The sequence below is a fragment of the Stenella coeruleoalba genome (genome assembly GCF_951394435.1).
Source record: "Stenella coeruleoalba genome assembly, chromosome: 13".
Lineage (NCBI taxonomy): Eukaryota > Metazoa > Chordata > Mammalia > Artiodactyla > Delphinidae > Stenella > Stenella coeruleoalba.
This window is the reverse complement of record NC_137159.1, coordinates 2212225-2224362: the sequence shown is the minus strand read 5'-3', so window position 1 is coordinate 2224362 and position 12138 is coordinate 2212225. Positions and strand designations below refer to the sequence as shown.

General features: G+C 43.0%; 1 long non-coding RNA gene across 3 annotated transcripts in view; it reads left to right on the top strand.

The window, feature by feature from the left end:
* Positions 1-4866: 4866 nt before the first annotated feature.
* LOC307195689 overlaps positions 4867-12138 on the top strand; it is a 29782-nt gene continuing 22510 nt past the window's right edge. For all 3 annotated transcript variants that reach the window (XR_013830922.1, XR_013830923.1, XR_013830924.1), the window contains exon 1: positions 4867-4915. This is a non-coding gene — a long non-coding RNA (uncharacterized lncRNA). The remainder of the gene's footprint in view (positions 4916-12138) is intronic.

Sequence of the window (12138 nt, the reverse complement as noted above, 5' to 3'; positions counted from 1 at the left end):
ACCCCGGTGTTACCATCACAGCACTACCATAGACTGGGCGCCTTAAACAACAGAAAGTTCTTTCGCACCGTTCTGGAAGCGGGGAGTTCAAAATCAAGGTGCCACGGACGCAGTTCCTGGTGGGAGCAACTTCCTGGCTTATAGCGGCTGCCTTCTTGCTGCGTCCTCACAGGGTGGAGAGAGGAAGCTCTGATCTCTTTCTCCTTATCAGGACACTCATCCCATCAGGGGCTCCACCCTCATGACCTCATCCACCCCTAATTTCCTCGCAAAGACTCTGCCTCCAAATGCCATCACGTTGGGAGTTGAGGCTTCAACCTACGGATTTGGATCCAGTCCATAGCAATCCTCCCCCCATAAACATGCTCCTTCCCCAAGGTGACCCATCTCTGTTTTCCACGATCAGAGTCTGTGCTCCTGAGGGAAGATGGGTTGTCCCTGCCCCCCCTGTGAGCTAATCTCGGAACAGGTGCCTCAGTGCATTCACTGAGGGGCAGAGATTTGACTTAGGGAGGCTTGACTTAAAATCTGAAGATGGCCTGGAATGTTCAGGCTTAGGTCTCTCAAACTCTAAAAGCAGCAGTGTTTCAGGCCATCGGCACTAAATGGGGGTTAACGTTGACAGAAGCATGCAGGTGATGGGTCTCAGCAGTGGTGTGACAAGCTGACGGGCACACAGGCCAAACCTGAGCTTACCTCCTCCGGCTCACCCATCACTAGGGCAGGGACATCTAAACCCAGCCCAGGCGAACGGCATCCTCTTCCATCCAGTTTACCCCAGCTAGGAAGCTGGACGTCGAACACACCCCCCGAAGGTCCAGTTAAATTCTGCACTGTCTCTTAAAAACGTATTGCTTTGAGTCGGATTATTCCCATCTCGCACTGAAACCGCTGTACAGTCTGGTCTTCCTGATCTCAGAGGGACAGCAGTGAGTGGTCCTGAAGGGAGATTAGTTCCCTCCCAGGACCTGAACCTGGGTAGCCTGGATGAAAACCAGGAATCCTCGCCACTAGACCACGAGGGGCTACAGGCTAGAGGTAAAGTTTCCCTGGCCCCCTGTTTGAAAGCAAGAATGTTTCAAGGAGGCAAAAACTGTAAAAACAGGTACAAAGCCTACTGTAGAGAGACAGCACAACCTATGGGAGAACACACAGAGAAGCAGTTTGTTCAGTTAAGACAGAAGCTAGGCAGAGATGCACACCCGGAGAGAAAGCGTGTGGGTGTCCCCCCAGTAAGGAGCCCAGGAAATAGGTGATTAAAATCACTTACATAGGACAGTCCTTCCAGGTCTTTGTTTACCTTTGGCCAATTATCTTGTTTCTTTTTTCACACCTGATGGGTCCTAAGACCCTCCCCAACATGTGTGTGCAACTTTTTGCTAGGATGGATCCCACCACAGTGGCCTGTGGATGCATGTCCACACTTATTATGGGGTGGCGCCCCCTCCCTTTCTGACCCCCAAGGAGCCTTCCTGCGCATGTGCAGACAGGGAAGTTTTCCTTGACCTCAGGAGTGCTTATCTTATCCCTTTACTTCAGCAGAGCTCAGCTTCTGCCACTAGCTTTGTCCTTGGAGTGTCTGGGTGAGAACAAATCTTCAGTGTTAACGCCACTTGAGAAACACCAGCTGTCCGGCCCAGGGGCCCATCTATCTCCTACCTCATTCCTACCTCTAATTTATCCCCAATTCAACCTGTCCTTCATGGCCACCACGTTGTGGTCCTAAAAAATACATATATATATATATATATATATATATATATATATATATATATATATATTTATTTATTTTTATTTATTTTATTTATATAAATATATATAAAAATACATATATTTATTTATTTATATAATTATATATACATTTATTTATATACTTATGCAGGCATTATTTATATATTTATACATTTGTTTACATTAAATATATACTATTCATGCCTATTATGTTTATATTATACACAAATATATATAAACTTATCTATCTCCATGCATAGATAAATCTACATATCAATATTATATAAACATTATGTACAGATTTGCCAACCTGCCTTTCCCTCTTTAAGGCCATCTTTGGTTCTTTAATGCCTTCAGAATAAAAGGTAAACACATTTAAAGTGTTGTTCAAAGCCCTTCATCTGCTAATTCAAACCTCATTTCCCAGACTATTTTCTGCAAAAAAAAAGGAAATGCAATTTTTTCCATATTGGGAAAAAAACAAAATTTGTTCTTTATTAAATAAAATATTCAATTTCACTGTGTCTTTATTCTTTCCCTGATTAGACCCGTGATTCTCCAACTATGTGGAGGTGACCCGGACAGCACAGAAATTCACTGAGAGGCTGCAGGATAGTTTAAAATTTCAAGGGAAACACAGTGATACTTGATGCCTGTGGGATAACACGGTTTGACAGCCTCAACATTACAGCGTGCTACACTGTCACTGACGATATCATATCTCTTAGAAATTGCGGTTCCAGAAGTTGTTGTGATTGAAAGCAAGTATCATGTGAGAACCAAAGTGGAAACAGAAATGGAGACAGCCTTCCTCCATCTGATCCCAAGCTTGGGAAGCCACGCAGCTGCCAGCAGGCACACAGAGTATTAAGTAACGTGGATATTGAGGAACGAAGCAAAAGTATTTTTCTCTTCCATCCATAGGTATTGTTTTTCACATAGCTACACTCAGTTCTCAGTTATTTGTAGTAGTAATGTTTTAGAATGTCCCCACGAACCGTGGATTAGCAATACTGAATCACAGCGCCATGTGAAACACAGGATTGGGTCTTGCAAGTTCCTGACGACAACATTTTCATGAGCCGATCAATTGATAACCTTTTAAATTTGTGTTTCTGTTTAAAGACATCTTGTTTAATATATATTGTCGACCCATTAACATTGAAGCACAGCTGAGCGCGTCAGGCACACGCCTGAAGGAAGCAGTGTCTCGCACATGTTTTTAGTTTTCAAAAGTTTGCCTATAATGTGTCTTAGCATGTGTTTCTTTGGTTTTATTCTGTTTGAAGATTGCTCATTTCTTGATCTGTAGGCTTACACTTTTGGGCAAGTTTAGGAAGTGTTCAGTCTTTATTTCTTTAAGTATTTTTTATTTCTATCCTCTCTGATCTCCTGGGATTCCAGTGACATACACGTTAGACTTTTTGTTATAATCCCACATGTCCCTGAGACTCTATTCAATTCTTTCCCATCTGTTTTCTCTCTGTGTTGTTTAGATTTGGTAATTCTTATTCTTCCGTCTTCAAGTTCACTGATCCTTTCTTATTTCCTCTCCATTCTGTTGTTGATCCCATCACTGAGCTTTTTATTCTGGCTATTTCATTTCTTAGTTCTAAACTTTTCACTTGGTTCTTCTTTATATCTTCTACATCTTTTCTGAGATTTTCAATTTTAAAAATTTGTTTCGACTTTTTCATATTTGGTCAGCAAAGCATTTTTATGACGGCTGCTTCAAATCCTTGTCCGATAATTCTAACATCTGTGCCGTCTCGGTGTTGATGTCTACTGATCGTCTTTTCTCATGTAGTTTGAGATATTCCTGAGGTTTTGTATGAAAAGTGATTTTTAAAAAATTAAAACCTGGATATTTGGGGCAGTGTATGGTTCAGGATCTAACTTTAAGTCTAGTGTTTTGGTAGGGCTCCTCTGATACCACTCCAGTGGGGGTCAGGGGGTGTTACCCTGTGACTTCCAGGTGGTGGTGAAAGTCTAGATTCTCCACCTGGCCTCCTTGGGGGCAGGGTTTGACTCCTTGGATTTCTGGGTTGGGGGTGAGGGTTTAGTCCCCCTAGGACTCTTGCTGATACCACCTTGGTACCTGGTATACTGTTCTTTCTTGGTGTACTACAAATGACCTAAACTATTTCTCTGTCAACAATCAACTCACAAGCCAAGGGGGAAACCGTGTATTTAGACCAGCTAACCATCCTGGCTGATTCTTTCTTGAGAGAATACGATGGTGCTGTGGACAGAGAGCGCTTTTGTGAACGCAGAGCTAGCAGCCGCTAGGCAGAGGGCAGGTTCTTCTTACAGATAACTTTGCCGGTTGTTTTAGTTTGGTTTCCCCAGAAGCAGACCTTGAGACAAGTGCAGGCTTTTCTGGAGGAGAGCCCAGGAGACATCCGTAGGAGGGGGCTTGGGGAAGGAAGGCCTGTACGCAGAGGCAGCCAGTAAAGAGTGAGTTGTCAAGAAGATAACCGGTGTGGGCACGCGGAGCTCAATCCTGCGGGGCTCCCGTGGGCACCAGCGTAGTACACTCAGCTCAGAGCGTGATGGAGCCAGGGGTTTTAGGCTTTAGTTCCTGCCAGTCTCTGTTCAAGGGCTGCGTGGGGGAGGGGGTGTTAATTCCTTGATGCTGCCTAACAAGACTCCAGCTGCCAGAAGTCGTCCCTGGGCACAGGGATGAAATGGTGACAGTCGGAAGTCAGCCTGCTGCGCTGACGTGGCCAGGTCTGATGGGTACAGGCAGAGTGCTGACAGCATCCTCACCACCGGCCTAGCAGGCACCTGGAAGGGACCTAATGCTGCCCTGGCGCATTTGGGCACAATCTGAAACGCCCAGTGAAAAAAACGCCTCTCTTAGCTGGGGCCCTCCCTCCATGTTGTTCTTCTTCTGTATTTGTTGCAGGAACACGGTTCGGGAAGATGCTTATCTTCCCTGGGTCTTGTTTCAGCATCTCCACTGCCCTTGTGAGAACTTTCCCTGTTCCCATCTTCTTTGAGGACAGGTCCCAGGGCTCTCGAGTGATCCCAGGTCTCCTCTCTCTAAGGCAACTTCAGACAAAGCCACGCTGAGAAGTTACCACTCCAGGCTGAGAAGGGAAGGAACGCGTGTCTAAGGGCAATTCCAGGCACCGGAGCCGCTGAGAGAGGCTGCCCGCTGCAGGGTGGGAGGGGAACAGCGGTAAGTACAAATGGGTCTCCTCCTACAGCTGTTCTGGGAACAGCCTCCTTCTGGCTTCGGTTGAAGGACAAGTAGCGCCCCTGCGAAGATCTGATTCAACAGGGGAGCCATGTGAATGAATAAATTCACACGAGATCCTGGTGCTCTAATACAGATCCCTGAGAGGCAGAGGTCTGTCCTTTCCTGAGCCACTGAATGCTTTGGTGGGAAGTAATTTTGAGCTGCCACACTCGGGCATTGTAAGAATCAATTGAAAATACAATTGTTTAATTTTCCCTATAATCAGTGGGATGCATTCCTTGCTGGGAACCATGTGACGCTTTACAAGAGGGAAGTACTATTTCTGCTCCTTAGTTGCCAGAGCCTTAGAAAAATGTAAAAATATGAAGAAGCCAATTTAAATGTATGGAGGAGACTGTCCTCTATTTCCTGAAAGGAATAATAGCAATTTTACCCATTCTCCTTGTTTTATCTTGCCCTGTAATATAAGAATATGAAAACCAAACAATGGAAAAACTTTTTTTTTTTTTTTTTTTTTTTGCAGTACGTGGGCCTCTCACTGTCGTGGCCTCTCCCGTTGCGGAGCACAGGCTCCGGACGCGCAGGCTCAGCGGCCATGGCTCACGGGCCCAGCCGCTCCGCGGCATGTGGGATCTTCCCGGACCGGGGCACGAACCCGCGTCCCCTGCATCGGCAGGCGGACTCCCAACCACTGCACCATCAGGGAAGCCCAATGAGGTTTTTAATTTAGCATTTATATTAGTTTCCTGGGGCTGCTGTAACAAATGACCACAAACGTGGTGACTTACAGCAATAGAAATGTATTCTTTCCCAGTTCTGGAGGCCGGAAGTCTGGAGTGAGGTTTGGGAAGGGCCTCTCTCAGTCTGAAGGCTCTGCGGAGGTTCCCTCCTCACCTGTTTCTGGTGGCTTCAGGTACTGCTTTCTGTGGCCGCACCACTCTGAAGACTGTCTTCACATGGCCGCCTCCTCTGTGACACGGTCACTGCATTTAGGGCAGATAATCCAGGATGACCTTGAGATATTTAATTCAACTACCTCTGCAGAGACCCTTTTCCCAAACAAGGTTACGTTCATAGGTTCCGGGGGGGTTAGGACTTAAGACATATCTTCTTAGGGACCACCGTTCAATCCACCAGGGCATCTCTCTCTTTTTTTTAAAGACGTGTCACTGGATTAAAATTGTAGTAAAATGAGGCTGTATCAGAAAATCAAACACCTTTTCATTCTTTATTTACATTTTCCCTTTCCAGCATTTCTGCTCTTTGAGAACACGACATTGTTTAAAGACTTACAAATCCGTCTGAAGGTTTCCAAATGCCTGCTGTTCTCTGCTGGTGCAGTAAGCATCCTGCAGGCGGCAGGGAGCAAGGGCTCCAGGTTCTGAGTCGGGATCTGGGGTCGGGTGGTGGTGAGGCCTCCGCGGACTCCCCTTAAGGCTGATTGGCTGGTCCAGTGTCACGTGACTGCCCCGTAGCCTCTGCAGGGGCCCGTGGAGCGAGTCCGGATGCTGAGCAAGGAGAAGACGGGTTTCCCCAGGTTCTGAACACAGTTCTCAGGTGAGGGATCCAGGGGAAGAGGGGGTCAGTTACCAGAAGAAGAGTAAAGGAGAGACTTTTCCGAGCGGCTCCGAAGCCAAACCCCCGAAGTTGATCAGCTCCTCTGTTCCATGTGTTGAGACCCTGTTTCCTTGACATGTCTACACGGCCTGACAGTAATTCCTTTCTGAGGCTGTAGACACCCCAGGCCACCACTTCACTCTCCAAGGAATAACTCTGATGCCACGTGCACAAATGAAATTCTGATGTCTGGGCTTCTCGTGCAGCTCGCCAAGGGGGAGAGAATTCAGCAGTGGGGCTGACATAATTTTGTGGTCTGCTTGACTGTAAATATGGGAGCTGGCGTGCTGGCTGCATATTTCTGTGCCCTGTGGGCTTTCTAAGGCAGAACCAACAAGCCCGGTTCTGCTCGTACTTCAGGATTCATGCTTCTCACTTCCTGTTACACTTCTCGAGGATTAATTTAATTACAGTACTTCTGGTCCTGTCACACTTTACAGTTGCTGCTTTGGGTCACCTATACCTGGTGACGGTGCGGGGGGTGTCGCTTTTTATAGGGCAGGAAATTACCTTAAGAAACATCTCTTTACCCCATTACCCCTGTTACTGCTGCTTATAAACATTCTTTATTTTTTTTTAAGTATATGGAAATACAATTTTAATACCTAAGGGGAAAAGTGGGACTGAAATGTTTTAAAAGGTGGATTGTTAGAAAAGAAGTGGATCTCGATTCCCAAGTATTTGTGTAATGAATACGTTATGATTGTTAATATCACATTTTATTATAATTATGTATTCACATGCATTGTTTCTTCAGCTGCGTATTAAGTGTTGTGAGGGCAGGGTTGTGTGTCAATAACCTCAGTTTTTGGCACAGAGCATGCTGAGCTAAGCTTCCTGTTCTAGATCAAAGCTGCCCAACAGAACTCTCAGCGAAGATGGAAAGAGCCTGTATCTGTGCTGCCTGACACCACGGACAGTAGCCAACAGGTGGCTATTGAATCCGTTGAAAGTCCTGTTGTGATTAAGAAACTGAATTTTAAATCTAATTTATTTTTAATTACCACAAGTATAAATTAAAATGGCCACGTGTAAAACAAGGAGGAATGGGGAAATTGATGAGGAATAGAATTAGAAAAAAATATTGTTAAACTTTGTGGCAGAAACAGTAGGTTTCCTAGGCCTGTGCACCCTCGTCGGCAAATGCAGGCCTTGGGGAAGGAGGTGAAGGCCTGGTGTGATCTTCATTTGGACGGAGTGAAAGAGCAATGCAGAAGGACTCCGGCCCACTGGTGCCTTTGCGTTGGATTGGCTTTGGCTGTGTAGCACTGGTTGCTTCCGGCGGGATCACTGGCTGTGCAGAAGCAGGCAGTGTCCCGTCCCTGGCTGCCAGGCTCCCCTTGGGTGGATTAGTGGGCCTGCGTGCCTATCAGCTGTCTCAGGATCCAAGGAACATTTGGGTTTTCTTAGTTACATCTGGAACCTTGGCTGGCATTACGGGAACGAGATTCTACCACTCTGGAAGATGTATGCCTGCAGCCTTAATTGCAGGTGCCAGTTCGCGGATGGTCACCAGACTTGGAATTAGTGCGTTGGGTAAGCCCCGTCAGTGGGAGTCATGGCCCAGCTTGGACTCATGAAGAATTTTAAATTTTCACTATTTTTAGCATATTAAGATAAATTAGTACAGCATTTTCACATGTTCTGACATTTTACCTAAAACAAAAACAAACCAAAAAAAACCCAACTTTGCAGAGAAAAAAGTCAGTTATTATCATTACAACCCTAAAGGGGTGGGTACAGTGTAACACAAGAGCTTCTTCCTATAGTAGAAGCATACAGTTTGATTCTTGTATGTTGGTGTTATCTTTTCCTTCTGAATCTGTAGGTGAAATCTCCAGGGATAAAATGTAAGGTGTCACCACTGGGGCCCCTGATAAACATCTGGATGCTGAGAACACACGTTAGACCAATGAAATCAAAATCATTGGGGATGAGACTCAGGCATCAGTATTTTTTAAAGCTCCCCAGGTGTGATGATTAATCTTATGTGTCAACTTGGAGGGTGTTTTTGGATGAGATTAACATTTAAACTGGTGAACTTTGAATAAGCAGATTGCTCTCCATAGTGTGGGTGGGCCTCATCTAATCAACTGAAGACCCTGAGTAGAACAAAAAGACCTGCTTACCCAAGCAAGGGGGAATTCTCCATCAGACTACCTTTGTTTTGTTTTGTTTGTTTGTTTTGTTTTTATAAAATAAATTTAATATCATCTTTTCAATATCCCCCCCAACACAGCCTTTTAATAATTTGGTAGAATATTCCTCTAAACCTTTCTCTGTATTTACACATATTGTTTCCTTATTCTGTCTTTCATTCTTTAATTTTTCAACAAAAAAGTTTACAGTCCGAAACTCCTGGAATTGATTTCCACAGTGTATGATAGCTTGTTCAAATAATAGGTGACTTTTACATTTATAGAAATTGTTTGACTATTTTGCAAAAAATTTTGCAATCCACACTTTCCAGATAATAGTGGACATGCCCTTTTCTCCCCAAATTCTCTCCATCACAGAATACCATGGATTTTTTAAACTTTGGCTAATCTGACCATCAGACTACCTTTGGACTGGAACTGTACCATCCTGGGTCTCCAGCCTAGCAGCCCACACTGCCGATTTAGCATTCACCTGCCTCCATGAATGTGTGACCCAATTCCTATTTACACACACACACACACACACACACACACACACACACACACACACATTACTGGTTTTATTTCTCTGAACAACTTCAACCTAATATGCCACGTAATTCCAATGTTGGAAGTTTAAAAATCAGTAGTGAAAACCAATTAAGTTCATGCCAACCTCTGACCAGAGATTGCTGTAGGAAGGCAAATGTGTTTCTGCCCATTTCTACAGCAATTACCAGTACGAGGAACCATAGCTGTAAAATTCAAACCTATATAACTTCTAATAGATAACACTGAGAAATTCTAGATAGCCTTAGGTTTGGTGATAACTTTTTTTTTCTTAGAGTTTTAAAGTTTTATTTCTTTGTAAAATACTTATCAAGAGTTTAAACAGTGCTTGCATTTTTCTCATTGTATAACTTATTTTTTAAGATAGATCTTTATTGGAGTATAACTGCTTCACAAGACCGTGTCAGTTTCTGTTGCACAGCAAAGCGAATCAGCCATATGCATACACATGTCCCCACATCCCCTCCCTCTTGAGCCTCCCTCCCACCCTCCCTATCCCACCCCTCTAGGTCATTGCAGAGCACTGAGCCGATCTCCCTGCTATGCTGCTGCTTCCCACCAGCCAACTATTTTACATTCGGTAGTGTATATATGTTGATGCCACTCTCACTTCGCCCCAGCTTCGCCCTCCCACCCCATGTCCTCAAGTCCATTCTCTATGTCTGCCTCTTTATTCCTGCCCTGCAACTAGGTTCATCAGTACCATTTTTTTTTTTAGATTCCATATATATGTGTTAGCATACGGTATTTGTTTTCCTCTTTCTGACTTACTTCACTCTGTATGACAGACTCTAGGTCCATCCACCTCACTACAAATAACTCAATTTCATTCCTTTGTATGGGAGAGTAATATTCCATTGTATATATGTGCCACATCTTCTTTATCCATTCATCTGATGATGGACGTTTAGGTTGGTTCCATGTCCTGACTATTGTAAATAGTGCTGCAATGAACATTGTAGTACATGTCTCTTTTTGAACTATGGTTTTCTCAGGGTATATGCCCAGTAGTGGGATTGCTGGGTCATATGGTAGTTCTATTTTTAGTTTTTTAAGGAACCTCCATACTGTTTTCCATAATGGCTGTATCAATTTACATTCCCACTGACAGTGTGGGAGGGTTCCCTTTTCACCACATCCTTTCCAGCATTTATTGTTTCTAGCTTTTTTGATAATGGCCATTCTGACCGGCATGAGGGAATACCTCATTGTAGTTTTGATTTGCATTTCTCTAATGATTAGTGATGTTGAGCATCTTTTCATGTGCCTTTTGGCCATCTGTCTGTCTTCCTTGGTGAAATGTCTATTTAGGTCTTCCACCCATTTTTTAACTGGATTGTTTGTTTTTTTGATATTGAGCTCCATGAGCTGTTTGTATATTTTGGAGATTAATCCTTTGTCAGTTGTTTTATTTGCAAATATTTTCTCCCATTCTGAGGGTTGTCTTTTTGTCTTGTTTATGGTTTCTTTTGCTGTGAAAAAGCTTTTAAGTTTAATTAAGTCCCATTTGTTTATTTTTGTTTTTATTTCTATTACTTTAGGAGGTGGGTCAGAGAAGATCTTGCTGTGGTTTATGTCAAAGGGTGTTTTTCCTATGTTTTCCTCTAAGAGTTTTATAGTGTCTGGTCTTACATTTAGGTCTTTAATCCATGTGGAGTTTATTTTTGTGTATGGTGTTAGGTAGTGTTCTAATTTCATTCTTTTACATGTAGCTGTCCAGTTTTCCCAGCAGCACTTATTGAAGAGACTGTCTTTTCTCCATTGTATGTTCTTGCCTTCTTTGTTGTAAATTAGGTGCCCATATGTGTGTGGGTTTATCTCTTGGCATTCTATCCTGTACCATTGATCTATATTTCTGTTTTTGTGCCAGTACCATACTGTCTTGATTACTGTAGCCTTGTGGTGTAGTTTGAAGTCGGGGAGCCTGATTCCTCCAACCCTGTTTTTTTCCCTCAAGATTGCTTTGGCTATTCAGGGTCTTTTGTGTTTCCATACGAATTGTAAGATTTTTTGTTCTAATTCTGTGAAGAATGCCATTGGTAGTTTGATATGGATTGCATTGCATCTGTAGATTGCTTTGGGTAGTATAGTCATTTTAACAGTATTGATTCTTCCAATCCAAGAACATGGTATATTTCTCCATCTGTTTATGTCATCTTTGATTTCTTTCATTTTTAAAGTGTTTTTAAAATTTTATTTATTTTATTGATTTTTGGCTGCGTTGGGTCTTTGTTGCTGTGCGCGGGCTTTCTCTAGTTGCAGTGAGTTGTGATTTCTCCTCTTTCATTTCTAATTTTATTGATTTGCGTCCTCTCCCTTTTTTTCTTGATGAGTCTGGCTAAGGGTTTATCAATTTTGTTTATCTTCTCAAAGAACCAGCTTTTAGTTTTATTGATCTTCGTTTTGTTTTCTTCATTTCTATTTCATTTATTTCTGCTCTGATCTTTATGATTTCTTTCCTTCTACTGACTCTGGGTTTTCTTTGTTCTTCTTTCTCTAGTTGTTTTAAGTGTAGGGTTAGATTGTTTATTGGAGATTTTTCTTGTTTCTTGAGGTGAGATTGAATTGCTGTAAAGTTCCCTCTTAGAACTGCTTTTGCTGTGTCCCATAGGTTTTGGGTCATCGTGTTTTCTTGTCATTTGTTTCTATGTATTGTTTTATTTCTTCTTTGATTTCTTCAGTGATCTCTTCGTTATTTAGTAGCGCACTGTTTCACCTTCATGTATTTGTGTTTTTTACAGTTATTTTCCTGTAATTGATTTCCAATCTGATAGAGTTGTGGTCAGAAAAATGCTTTATACGATTTCAATTTTCGTAAATTTTCCGAGGTTTAATTTGTGACCCAGGATGTGATCTATCCTGGAGAATGTTCCACGT